The sequence below is a fragment of the Kogia breviceps genome, chromosome 16 (assembly GCF_026419965.1).
Source record: "Kogia breviceps isolate mKogBre1 chromosome 16, mKogBre1 haplotype 1, whole genome shotgun sequence".
Lineage (NCBI taxonomy): Eukaryota > Metazoa > Chordata > Mammalia > Artiodactyla > Physeteridae > Kogia > Kogia breviceps.
Window position 1 is genome coordinate 61,391,227 of NC_081325.1, and position 13,680 is coordinate 61,404,906.

At 38.0% G+C, this 13,680-nt stretch overlaps 1 long non-coding RNA gene across 3 annotated transcripts in view; it reads right to left on the bottom strand.

The window, feature by feature from the left end:
- Nucleotides 1-4,245: 4,245 nt before the first annotated feature.
- The window catches only part of LOC136792787 (uncharacterized), a 44,844-nt gene continuing 35,409 nt past the window's right edge, over nt 4,246-13,680 (bottom strand). For all 3 annotated transcript variants that reach the window (XR_010837207.1, XR_010837206.1, XR_010837209.1), the window contains exon 6: nt 4,246-4,655. This is a non-coding gene — a long non-coding RNA (uncharacterized lncRNA). The remainder of the gene's footprint in view (nt 4,656-13,680) is intronic.

Consider the following 13,680-nt stretch of genomic DNA (forward strand, 5'->3'; position numbering starts at 1 on the left):
CCTCTTCCACCATGTGAAGACACAGCGAGAAGACAGCCATCTGTGAATCAGGAATATGATTTTCACCAAGCACCAAATCTGCCCTTGCCTTGATCGTGGACTTCCCAGCCTCCAGAACTCTGAGGAGTAAGTTTCTGTTGCTTATAAGCCACCCAGCCTATGGTATTTTTGTTATAGCAGTCTGAGTGAACTAAGACACCATCTTATTAAGGTCCCTAGATAGTTTATGATTGAGACATTGAGGGTTTCAGTTTTACCATCATGCTGTCAGAAACAGCAGCCAAGGTCGAGCACAGTCAAGCAATAACACATCATCCCTTCTACCTGATCAGAGTCCATTTTAAGACTACATCGATTGTAAGATATATGCCAATTTCAGAAAAGCTAAAATGTGGAAAATGTACAGTTAGAATTAATGACATTAAGTGTTCAAGCTGTTCCTTGTTAACTGGGCAAAACGATTTAACAGTTTTGACATAATTCTATATTTACTAGAGTGAAACAACTGCTGATTAATTTAACCTGTCTGTCTGTATGACTTTTTCTTTCCTAAGAGTACTGACCTTCCTGCCCTCAAAATCCATTATTTTGGAGTCCCCTACATTGTTCTCCATGCTTGGATCTAAACAGATTGTAATGTCAGCAAGGTTTGTTTTCCCAATTTCTCTTCCCCTGAGCAGAGTGTACTTTGTAAACCCCTTCTCTCACAGAAGGATTCAACATTTTTTAATACCAATTAGTAAAATACATAATTAAGTACTGTCCAATTTGAAGTTTAAGAGTACAAGCTGTATAATCCCTTCTCTAAGACCTTGAGACAGATGTGTTTCAGAATTCTCAATTTTCTTTTAATTTTATAAAGATAATATACATATACCATATCCTATGTAATCCAATAAGATCTAGGGTGGCACCCTAAAATCAGATGTGTTAATATTTCTGCACTGAAATGTGTGAATTGTGATACTAAGAGGGATGAAGGCTATAAATGGCCTCACTTAAATCCAAGTTGGATTTTGCCACCAAATGAGATCACATCAGATGAGTTTTGCCACCAAGTGAGTTATGCAAATCTTCTAGTTTTTCAACCTAAATGGATCTTAGAATTGCAGATATGGAGCTGTGGACATATGTTAAGCATAAAGATTCAAGTTTTTGCATAAAGTTTTAGGCATGAGCTAGAAGGTGAATGATATTTTAAAAGGTTGAAGGAAAAGTCAGGGTTTCTCAGTTCCCAAGTCATCGCATCACATTTGGAGAAATGGACAACATCCAACACTTGAGATTGGCCAGGTGGCTCGGAAAATTTTCCTCATGGCATCATCTTCTTCCTCCTTAAGTTTCCTCATCTCAGAAAAATGGTATCACAGACTACCCAACTGCAAGCCAAAAACCTTAGAGTTGTTCTTGATTCCTTTCTCATTTCTCCTCATGTCAAGCAGTCTTACCAACTCCACTTCCAAATTATGCCCTTTTGGAGCATATATGTTATCGGGCCTATAACATCCACTCTCTCCATCTCCACAGCTACTACCTCAAGCCAAACCTCTTCATGTCTTCTCTGACAAAATAGCCTCTTAATCCATCTTCTATTTCTACTCTTAAGTCCCCACATAGCCACTCTCTATACAGCAGGCAGAGCAATCGTTAAATTGCAAATCAGATATCTCGTTCACTTGCTTAAAAACCTCCAAACTCTTACCATGACCAGCAACGCTTTGCATGACCCAGATCCCATCCCCCACTCCCCCTTCACTTCCTGTGCTTTTCTTACCTTCATCGGTTTCTTCCTGTTTTCAAATAAGCAAGCTTCTTTCTTCTTTAGAGCCTTTTGCATTTTCTGCTTCCTTGCAGACGCAGCTGGGGACACTGATTCCCCAGACCTGTGCCTTGCTGGCTCCTTCTTCCTTACTTATGACCTTAGATGTCAATTCCTCATCCAGGACTTTCCTGGCTCCCAATTCAAAGTCGATCTAACCCCATCACTCAACATATGACTCTTGTTGGTTTCCTTCAAAGTACTTACCATTATTTGAAGTTATCTTGGTGAATTGATTGTTTACTTACTTACTGAGCTGCCTCTACCTTCTGGAATGTAAGCTCCATACAGATGAGTACTGTTTACCATTGTATCTACACTGCCCAGACCCTTGCCTGGCATGCAGCATTTAATGAGCAGAAGCTCATTAAATATATTTCAAGTGAATGAATGAAAGCCAAGCAATTAATTATTTAACATATTCATTCTATTACTGCAGTCAAATTACTAGTGTTCCTGGTTCACCTAGGCTGTGCTCACACATTTGAAGTAAACTACGCACATTTTGGAGAATGGTGGTATGACCAGAGCATTGGAATATTTTTAGTTAGCTTGATATTTTGGCTGCCTAAATCACTACTGTATTTCTGTAATTTGTGTTATATTTAATAAATGCTTTCTATGAGCCATGGTAGCCATAGGCATATATATACACATGTGTGTGTGTGTGTGTGTGTGTGTGTGTGTGTGTGTGTGTGTTATGCTTCCATCAACTCTGAGAAGTTTAAGTAACTTGTCCAACATCTCATATCTAAAATCCAGTGGCACTGGGGTCAATTCCCAGATTCCTCAGAGCACAGACCTGAGGAAATGAATGTAAACACTCAATTTATAATGAGATGAATTTAACCTTCTTTTAAAGATTCAAATGTCATTGTGAGAATATTGCTATTCTATAGCACAATGAAAACAATAATGGTTATTTGAATCCTGTGGGTTTTTAAAAATATGAAGACAGAAGAGTTTACTGTGTCTTTATGTCGGAAAGATTATCTTCTCTGTGGAAAACCTGAGTTCAGGGTCTCCAGGTTTATTCCCTGATATGCTTAGAGAAGATATAAATAAATTAGGAAAACCCTCTCACGAAAACAACTGGGTTTGCAAGGCTATCATTTTAAGTGAGGAAACCAAACTCTGCCTTCCCCTATATCCTTGACCTGAAGGGAGACATGTTTTCAGTAAGAAATTTAAATGTTTTGGTTTAATATTTATAAGAATATTAACCCTGTGTTATAGTGAAGAATATCCAGATTGTTTATCAGGACAAAATCCTTTTCATGTAATTCAATTAAAACTATAAGACGATATATTGCAATAAAATTGGGATAGGCAAGTCTCCTGAACAGACCAACAGGGTGACCAAGATGAAGCTTCCAGCTGTCCCATGGGCTAGTTATGTGCCTATTTTAAGACTATCCTGCTACTTTAGCTAAATAGCATTTTCTTTGGCTTATTTTCTCATTTCTTTATTATGTTGCATAAAAGTGTTATTTCCTCAAAAGTGACATTCACACACAAAATATAGAATTTTAAATCAAAAAAGTTGTCTTAAAGTTTTATTTTCAGTTCTTGTCAACACTTCTCATTAATGCTGACTATATTTAGTGAAACTTCCTTTATGTGTGTAACGACCCTTTCAGCTATAACTATCCCCGTTAATATTAACAGCTAAAGTTTGAAGTGTGATTATAAATGACTTTTTTTCACATGCCAAAAGTCTTTTATTTTATGAAGTGTCAAATCCTTCTTCAATTGCTGGCTCCACACAATGGCTACAAACGTCCTCAAAAGTAATTTTTAAAAAGCCGTTTCAAAAAACATTATCTAAAGTAATTTTAAAATAAAGTGTTTTAAAATTATAAATACTCAAATGCATTCTAAGTGTAAAAAATTTAGGACTGCAAAATAGTTATTTTGAAACATTTGAGTGTCTTTTTTTTTTTCAGATTTCTTTAAGAAATCTTATAAGGCCAAAAGAAAAAAAAAAAGGTTAATTTCCTGAAAGATACAAAAGAAAGAAATCTAAACAATCCATATGTAAGTCTCATGGCCACGTAAAAATGATTGTACCCATGGTCAAAATGTTACCAAACTGGTCAACCAGACCTAGGCTGGGGTCATAGCCAGGGCCAAGACCCCCTGTCACGGCCAGGGAGATTCCTCTTCTTTTTTTTTTTTTTTTTTGTGCGGTATGCGGGCCTCTCACTGTTGTGGCCTCTCCCGTTGCGGAGCACAGGCTCCGGACGCACAGGCTCAGCGGCCATGGCTCACGGGCTTAGTTGCTCCGCGGCATGTGGGATCTTCCCGGACCAGGGTACGAACCCGTGTCTCCTGCATCGGCAGGCGGATTCTCAACCACTGCGCCACCAGGGAAGCCCGAGATTCCTCTTCTGATCAGATTTCTGCACCAATAGCAAAAACAATGCTGAGACTGGAACAGCACAAGCTTTATTCAATGATCAAAGAATGGAGAAGTGAGGACCTAGTTCACAAACTAACTTCTTAACCCAATTCGGGTGGAGACACCAAATATATAGGAGGGTCCAGGTAGAAAGGGAGGGAATTGGAAAGGGCAGGAGGAATATTCATGAGTTATCCAAGAACAGGGGTGTGGTTTGAACCCGGAACTGATGCAACTCTCCTTTTCCGCAATTGTCTGGGCTTTTCCAGTTGTTGTCATGGCAATCATCAGCTGGTGGGCGTGTCATTTAGCTAACACATTACAAGGAGTGTATAATGAGGCTCAAGGTCTACTGGAATTTAAATTCTCCACCATCTTGGGCCTAGTTGGTCCTAACCGGTTCTTGTTTTTTCTCTCTGCAGCTTCCTCCTGAAACTGAGATAAGAGTAATTGGTTTCTATTAGAGGGAGGGGCAGGGGGTATGATTCTGGGGCAACAGCCTTGTTAACAATAACCATAGAGAAAAAAATTTTGTGTTTGAAAATTTTATACATATGGTGCCATCGTGCGCTTTCCAACGTATATTACTTCAGTGATTTTTCAGTAACTTAATTTTCTTAGATCTCTGTTTCACTATTTCTCATTCTCCCTCAAGGCCGCCACACATTGGAGGAAAACCTGTCTTTGCTAGAGGTGCAGTTTATAACTGACACAGAAGAGGCAGGTCAGCCTGAGTGGGGCTTATATTGAGCCCTAGCTTATTGACTCAGAGAGAAGGGCTGGAATTTAACCAGCACCTCCCAAAATGAGACTATGTCTTTTACCAGCACATCAGCAAACAGGCTGATTTAGAAGCCTCGAATCCTAACGTTCCTCCATAGGGAGGGTACTATTGACATTCCTTACTGCATGTAATCCTCCCAATAACCCTGTCTTTTAGGTTCTGCTATGGTTCTCATGTTACATATAGAAGATACTGAGGTGCAAACAGCCAGTCGGGCTTGGGCAAGGCTTTGACTAAAAGCCTCTTTGGTTGCAGGTTATTCTATTGCTTATATTTCCTTTCCAAACACTAGAGAACTGAAAGATTTATAGATGAGTAAAGAGGGCCAGGGCAATGATTCTCAGTTGGTTTATGGATAAATAATGGAATACATATATTCCATTATTTGTATGTATAGAAAGAGAGAGAGAGAGAGAAAATATACCAGTGGTTTTGGTAGAAAATACCAAATTTTAAGAACAAATATAAAAAATGCAAATATAAAGATTAAAAAAACAGAAGGATTAATGCTATGACTACTTATTCAGAGAAGAGGATTTTTTTTTCTGATAAGTTTTCATACATGAAATCCCTTCTCTATAAGCATTTAGATCAAACTTCATTCACATTAAGAGAAATTAATTGCTTTCCATTTCAATTTATTTTCACTTAAAACCAGCCAGTTTTTTCCCTAATATTACATACTCATGCTTCACAGACACTATTAACTAAAAAAAAAAAAAAAAAAAAAAAAAGGCTTAAGAGCTTGAATTTGACCCTCAGATTGCCTGGATTCAAATCAACTGTACCTCAGTTTTCTCTCCTGTAAAATGGAAATTGTGAGGATTAAATGAGAAGATACAAAAAAAGCACAAGATATCTGATAAACATTAAATTATAGCTCTTACATCTATTTTGATGTTATTTTACATGCAGAAGTGATCATTTGAATGTCTTAGATAATAAAATGGCTTCAATTATCATCAATTCATACTAGAAATGCGTAGATTATTGAATCAATTCTGTAGTGAATACAGGGCTGATTGCCAGTTTCCCTAAATTTCCAAATAATGAGCTTTCCTTAAAGGTGAGTGATATTCCATAGGTACAGATGCCCCACGCCTCCTGATCTTAAAACTACACTCCAAGCCACTCATGAGTCACTTCATTTTGGCATTTGGAAAACTCGAATCAGCATAACACAGCCTTACAATGTCCCTAATGTGACCCCATAAAAGATTTACTTGTAAACAGACAACAGAATCATGACAGGCATTTTCCTTTCTCTGCATCGGGAAGCATGGCTATTTTGAAAGTCTGAGAAGATTAATAGGCTTTATAGCTCAAGCATTTTCCCTCCGAAATTCCTGGTTTCATGCCGGCTAGATTAAGGATGATATGGTTGAACAATTAATGCCCAGGATTCCAAGAGTAAAACGGTATTGCCCCAAGCAGCAGCCTCAAAGCAGCAGCCAGCAATTAGCCATTCAGAGCAAAGGGCTGTCTGACTGTTTATTTATAACTCCTGGCTGTCCGTGGCCTGCAGGGGCCCACGTCTGCTGCCAGTGGGGCATATCAAGGAATGAGGATGTGGCAGATTCCATCCCTGGGACTTGTGGAATCCGGGTGGAGCTTGGCATCGCTGCCATTGCTCAGCTGGTCTTGCTTCCTGCGCAGCTGGAACTCTGTCACGTAGTGATGGAGAATTTCACTCACCGTTAAGGTACGCTGACATCTGCATGTGTTCATTGTGCTGCGTGATTCACGCAGACCTGAGCAAAGTCGGGTTTGTTCTTAGTTAAGTCAGTAATAAAGGAGCTACTTTAGGTGCCTATAGGAATTTCAGAGATCATAGGTATGGTGGTATACTATCTACACAATAGATATCTATAAAATATCTATATAATACCTATATAATATCATATATACCAGAGCAGGGAAAAATTCAGCAGATAAAATTCATGCTGTTAACTGGTTGACCTTAAAATAGAGTATCTTGGAATATCCAGGTGAGTCCCGTGTAATCCCAAGATTCCTTGAAAGTTGAAGAGGGAGGCAGGAGAGGTGGTCAGAGTGATGTGAGGTGAAGAGGACTTGACTGGAGGGAGGGGCCACCAGCTGAGGGCTGTAGGCAGGCTCTAGAAGCTGGGAAAGGCTAGGCAGTGGCTTCTCCCCTAAAGCCTCCAGAAGGAACACAGCCCTGCCAATTGACCCCTTCCTTGTAGCCCGTGAGACCCAGGTCAGACTTCTGCCTGGTAGAACTGATAAAGAATACATGTGTGTTGTTTTAAGCCACTGTTTGTGCTAATTTGTAACAGCAGCAAAAGGAAACCAATACACTTTCTCTCTGGCCCCAGAGACCTCCCTGTTTTGCCTCTTTTTGTTTCCAGGGTGATCCTTTTTTCCTGGTTCCACATCTCTTACTGTTCCTTCGCAATTTCTCGTTAGCTTCTCTTGAATAGCTCTAAAAATGGGGTCTTCCCCAGGTTACGCAGTTCTCTTTTCTTGTTCTACAGGAATCACAAATTTGCTGATATGGCCCAGATTCAGCTTGCAGCTATGTTTTCATTGGCCCGCACGGTGTTTTTTCACAAACCAAATTGAAATGTACTTAGGTAACACATGTGTCCTCTAGTTTTCCATGATTCACCCAACTCCATACTGTATTTCACCCGGCCTACTTCCCTGGCTTACACTATTTGCTTTTTGTCCTTTAAGGTTTTGCGTTGAAGATCCCTCTCCCAAAACATAAATGGGTAATGAGATGTTAAGATGTTATATTAAAAAGAATTCTTGGGACTTCTCTGGTGGCCCGGTGGTTAAGACTTCACCTTCCAATGCAGGGGGTGTGGGTTCGATCCCTGGCCAGGGAGCTAAGATGCCACATACCTCATGGCCACAAAAACAAAAAAACATAAAACAGAAGCAGTATTATAACAAATTCAATACAGACTTAAAAAAAAAAAGTCCACATTGGGAGGAAAAAAAAGAATTCTTGAGTCAAACAGGTTTAGGAAAGGCTAAAATAGACAAAGGTAGGTTGTTATATGTCAGGAGTTGACAGCCTTGATTATGCTAGCTATCATATATCTGTAGAATATAGGATATAGCTGCATACAGCAGGGCTGCATATAGCACGTAGCATCTCCCCAACTTATGTCCCCATGGAACCTTAGCTAAGGAAGCGTCTTACAGGTATGGTGCTCCAAGTATACACCCTGAGATGCATTGTTCAGTACACTCTTTTCATTACTGCAGCCATCACCTGTATCTTAATGATTTCCCAAAGCTATATATATAATAAATCGGACACCTACAAAGCATGTACGTACTGTATGTCACATACTGTTCTAAGCACTTTCACACGTATAAGCTGATTCATGACCCTGAAGGATAATAGGCACTGTTCTTATCCCAATTTTACAGGTAAAGAAACTAAGACCTGGGGAACTTATCACGTACTCAATGTCACACAACTAGAAAGTTACAAAGCTGGAGTCTGAACCCACCTTGTTCCCGAGTCTGTGCACTGAACCACCTACATCTAGCACTTACCCTGCTCTTGAACTGGAGGTGTGGGTCCAGTATAAGAAAGTACCGTGTACCAGAAGTAGCTAAAAATATAGCAAGCCATTTCACATAAGATTAAATTCATTGCCTCTGAAAGAGGTTGGAGGACTTCTTAAGAGGGAATTTTCTGGGAGGTGCTAGTATTGAAGACATCTAATCTAACCATAAGATCTTTCTAAATATGAGATTCTAAAAGGGTAAGAGAATCTATGTTGACTGAAAAGGCAACATGAGCAAAGGTAAGGAATGTTGTCTGGAGCAGACCAGCCTGGCTGTTACGAAAACTTCATGGAGAATGGCTGCTGAGTAGCACTTCAAAGATATAACTGATTCACTTTGCTGTAAAGCAGACACTAACACACCATTGTAAAGCAATTATACTCCAATAAAGATGTTAAAAAAATTTTTCTTTTCAGGCTATTAAAATCCCGTTTGTTGGGAAACATCAAAAAAAAAAAAAAGACTGGAATCAGATTGCAGGAGGCTTTGAATGTCAGCAAAAGAGGGTTTCGATCTCAGTCCTTTAATGACGGGGAGTGCTGAAAAGTACTGCATGAAGAAAGTGATAACGTTTTAAAAATATATATACATAGTGATATGAAGGAAATTAAGACAATCGTCTTGATCTCCTGATGACTAGGGTCAGTCCTCTTTTGCATCTTCTCTTCCTCCCTGCCCCACTAGGTGGCACCAGAACCCAAAATCAGGCCACTAGAAAAGGCTGTCTCTGTTCTTAGCCGTTCTTGAAAGATGACTTTGTATAAAGATATTTGATGTGATTTGAACATATCAAAAATATTTTTATTGCCAAATCCTAATTTGTCCCTTCATTCACCCTGGGATATTTTTCCAGTAGTTAACAATTTTCAGCTTAACTAACTGTAACGTTCTGAATCAGAGCTTCTGGGGACCCTGCCAGTTTAGAGTACTGGTATAGACCAATGAAGTAATGCATCCGGCAGAAATTGCTAACAGCCAGTTGGAAGCTGATACAGTGGAAATTATTCGACTCTTTATGCAATAAAGGGGAACTCTTTTAATTCACAAGACAGGATTTTCAGGTGGCTTGTTGAATTACCTCCTAGACACTGAACTCTACTTAGAGCATGGAAGGGGGTGAAAGCCTGAGCTAACTAATTACCTAATTCTTCAGGAAAGAAATCTGAGAGCCCAGCACATTGTCCCTCCTTCCTTTCTGAATGCCTCTTCTAGGTACCAACTATTTTACGCAGAAGAGGGCTCCTCCTTTACGTGTTTCTTAGTTGAAGCTTTTTTTCCTTAGTGCCACAGTTCTGTTCTTGTTCTGCCTTTTTAAAAGATGGGAGGGCTTTCAATTCGTTGGAAAGTTAGTATGCTCACAAATTTACATAGAAAGCAATTATTTCCGGTCACATGTAAATATATATGTAGTGACAAAAGTACCCATAAATCAAGATTCCTATTTTAAACATCTAAGACCAGTTCACATGGCTCAAAGAATCAACAGGCAAATGACGTATTGCTCAAATCACAGGTTAGTGGGCACATGGAATTTTTCCCTAAATCCTTCAAACTGAAATTTGAGGAGGAAATGCAAAGTTAGTGTTCGTGTCACAAGGGAGGTATTGTTTAAAGATAAACAGGCTTTTGTCTAAATACCATGGTCTCAATTTTTCCCTGATTTTAAAGAAAAAGAAAAAAAATGTATGTACTCTACTTAATTTTGTTTATTTGAAATTTTTACACTTCCATTTTTCTAAGCCTGTCTTTTCTAAAATGGGCAGTAGAAGAGAGAGGCTAAACTAGATGATAGACTTATGGACTTGGATAAATAATTAATGGCCTGGAGTAATTAGCTGGAAGATGTTTAATCATTAATCTGTCTGAGTCATCACAAGCATTTGCGCCTACCCACAAAGTATTGCGCTAATTATGTGTATATATATTTTGTCAAGATGGAAATAAATATATGATGAGAATCTGCACTTTGAAAAATTAAAATATGAAACAAGTCCGTTTGGTCTACTCTTTGTTAAAGATAAATGAAATTTCACTTTTCCTTATTTTACCTAATAAGAAAAAAGTGTAGAAATTCCATCTGCATTTCTAAGCAAGAAGTCAAACTTTTTGGTTAGGGAGGCAAAATAGTTGGCTAATTTTGTCTTTCTTTAGGGACTTTTTCCAAGAAAAAAAAAAAGCCAAATCCAAAACACCTCATTATTAAAGTATCTGGTGAACAATTAGGGTTCTTTCAGAGGACTTAACGGAAAAAAAATATCCTTTAACATAATGCTGTTTTGCAATTTATGGCTGTGTTCTTCAATGTGGTGTTTTCCAATACAATTTTATTACAGGCTTTAAATTATACTTTCACAGGAAAGGTCTGCCTTTAAACTTTTAGGTCAGAATTGTTCAGATCTTTTCACACTGAATCAATCAGGTTTAAAGCTGGCAAAATCCTTGGCAGCCTTGTAAATCTTTCAAAAGATGTTATCCAATTACCCTTCATGGGCCACAGGACTCTACAGCGTGACTATTTCCTTCTCTGTGTGGAATTAAGTGCTCGTGAGAGGTTAGAAACCAATGGAGTTGAAAAATAAGGTTTTGCATTTTTCTTTCCGTTTACATGCTATAGATGAAGCTCCAGCTACTAATATATTATGAGATCGGCCACAGACATTCTGACCTAAACAGTGGACCTGGTATTTACTTATTTTAAATTAGCCAAAAAAGAAAGAAAAAACACATTAAAATAGTACCAGAATGGTGCCCATTACAAAAACTTTATTTGGGACCTGTATTCAGAATTTAGCATAAAGATATATGCCAAATAGAAAGCATAAGAGATCACTATTGCTGTTAGCTTTGCAAGAAAAACAGATTTTTAGATACACTCAATAAATACACATGGATTGGAAAAAATAACAAAAAAGATAAATGTACTTCTTTGGTTTGGGTTTTGATCTTCTAAAAAAATGTGGTTATTTTCCATTTAAAAAGCACATACTAATCTTTGTTAGTTCTTCCTCCTCTAGGTTGCCGATATAGAATACTAATAAAAGGCTAAGGAGACATTCAATTTATATAAAAGCTTATTTCATGCCACTTGGTTTCAAGAGGAAAAATAATCATGGGCAGAATCATTTCAAAATAATTTTTCAAGGAAAAATGTGAACATGCCTATGGATTCCTTCACAGAAGCTAGAAAAGCTCTGTTCTCCTTTGTGATGTAAAAAACCTAGTGGAGGTTATGGGATTGCAGTTGCACCTTTGACCTCAAGGCCTCTGGAGTCATTCACTTGTCATGACCTTTGACCCTTGGCAAATCACAACCCTGACTCTCTGTTTCGCTTGATTTTTACTACCTATAACAAAAGGTCTTTCCCCCTCTGGAATGCATAAGAAGAAGTCATATAAATGTTTAAAAATAGTGTGTCAGCCAACAGTCTGGCCAAGAGAAGATAAGTATCAACAACAAAAACAAAAAAGTCACAAAGCACGAAGGAAAATGGCTAACATTTAAAGCGTCCTCCGGTGGAGTAGATTGATTTCAGGGACTACAGTGTGAACAGCTGACCACATGTTCCCTCTCTTAAAATCTTAGTTTTCTTTGATTTAAAATGTGATGTAGCAAGCGGTGGGAAGGTTGGTGCTGTTATAAATTGCGCGTCTGATTCTTTGCAGGCCGGTCATTACAACTTGCAGACATCACCCCGGCAGCTGTGTGTTCATCAACACTTCCTTTTAACCACTATCTAAATTGCTTCCATCTCCAAAGAAATTCAGTTCCCCTTATCAGGATTGTGAGTGAAAGGTGAATATGTGTAAACACTGGGAGTAAAATGTAGAATTGGAACCAGCTCACGTGCAGCTGAGGAACCAAGGCAGTCCATAGTTGTAAACATGTATACAGGAGCCCTCTGGACTGAACAGTCAGTTACTGAATATATACAGTATTAAGTCCCAAATATTACTTAGTCTTTTTTTTAAGAGTGATTTTTAAATTTTTATTATTTACTTATTTATTACAGTAGGACTCTTGTGGTTACTTATTTCCCAGCCCGCATGGAGATTCTTTTTTTTTTTTTTGCATTAAGATAGAATATTTTAATATTTATTTTGGGGACAGTTTAATTTTTAGCTGTTTTCACTGGCTGTATAGTAGAAATCCACCAATTTCTTTTTTTTCCTGATAGTTTCTCATTCCCTAAGGATCAAAAGAAGTGCTTGCTACTTTGAAAATACAGTGAAAACTGACACATTGATGAAGTTAGTTCTAGATGAGCAATGACCTGGTTCAATTAGAATTTAGAAGGAAAATTAAGGGTTTGCCAAGTACTCAAACAAGTCTCGTTAAAATCTTTGCAACAAAGATTTTTCAGTATTTTTAATTCATTTTAAACAGAGCTGAAAACAAAATCTCTTTTAAAAATCTTAATACAAATCTGTTTATAGAAGTATATCTGCAGTCTATAGTTTTTGTTCTCTCTAGACAAAATTCATTAGAAAGGTATCCAACTTTTAAAATGTTATCCTTCCTGAGGTCAAGTGAATGGGCAGCAAACTATGGAGTGGTAGGTATACTATGCTCTCTGAACGTGTTTCATCTATGTGACATCCTGTGCTCTTCGAATGTACTTTTTCCTAATTTTCACTTCTGTCACCACAATACCAAAAACTTCCTGCAGCAACCAGGATCTTGTCCCCTCAGATCTCAGCTAAGGGTCCTGTGGCTTCAAATTAGAAATCTCAGAATTTAGTCTTTGTTACCTTTCCACTGGAATATTTATGACTTCCTGTAGAGCTAGTCTTCAATAAAACTTAATTAACCATATGGAAATTTGAGGGAATTTGTTGAATTCTTACCCAAACATGTTTTTGAGTCTGAGAGTTGAGTCAATAGATACATCATTTGGATAACTAACTGATGGACATTATCCATGTTTTAATTGTTTCCCCTACTTTGAGTCATTGAAATACTGCTGTCTTTCATTTTCTCCTTCTTCCTGAAAGACAGGGTCTAGAATTTTTACAGCTGTGACTTTTAAATAATAATATTATGAAAGATAGTAAACAAACCAATTTTACTTAGGGTTTTACAAGGCTAATATTGACAGCAGTATTTCTCAAGACCCCCTACTATGGACT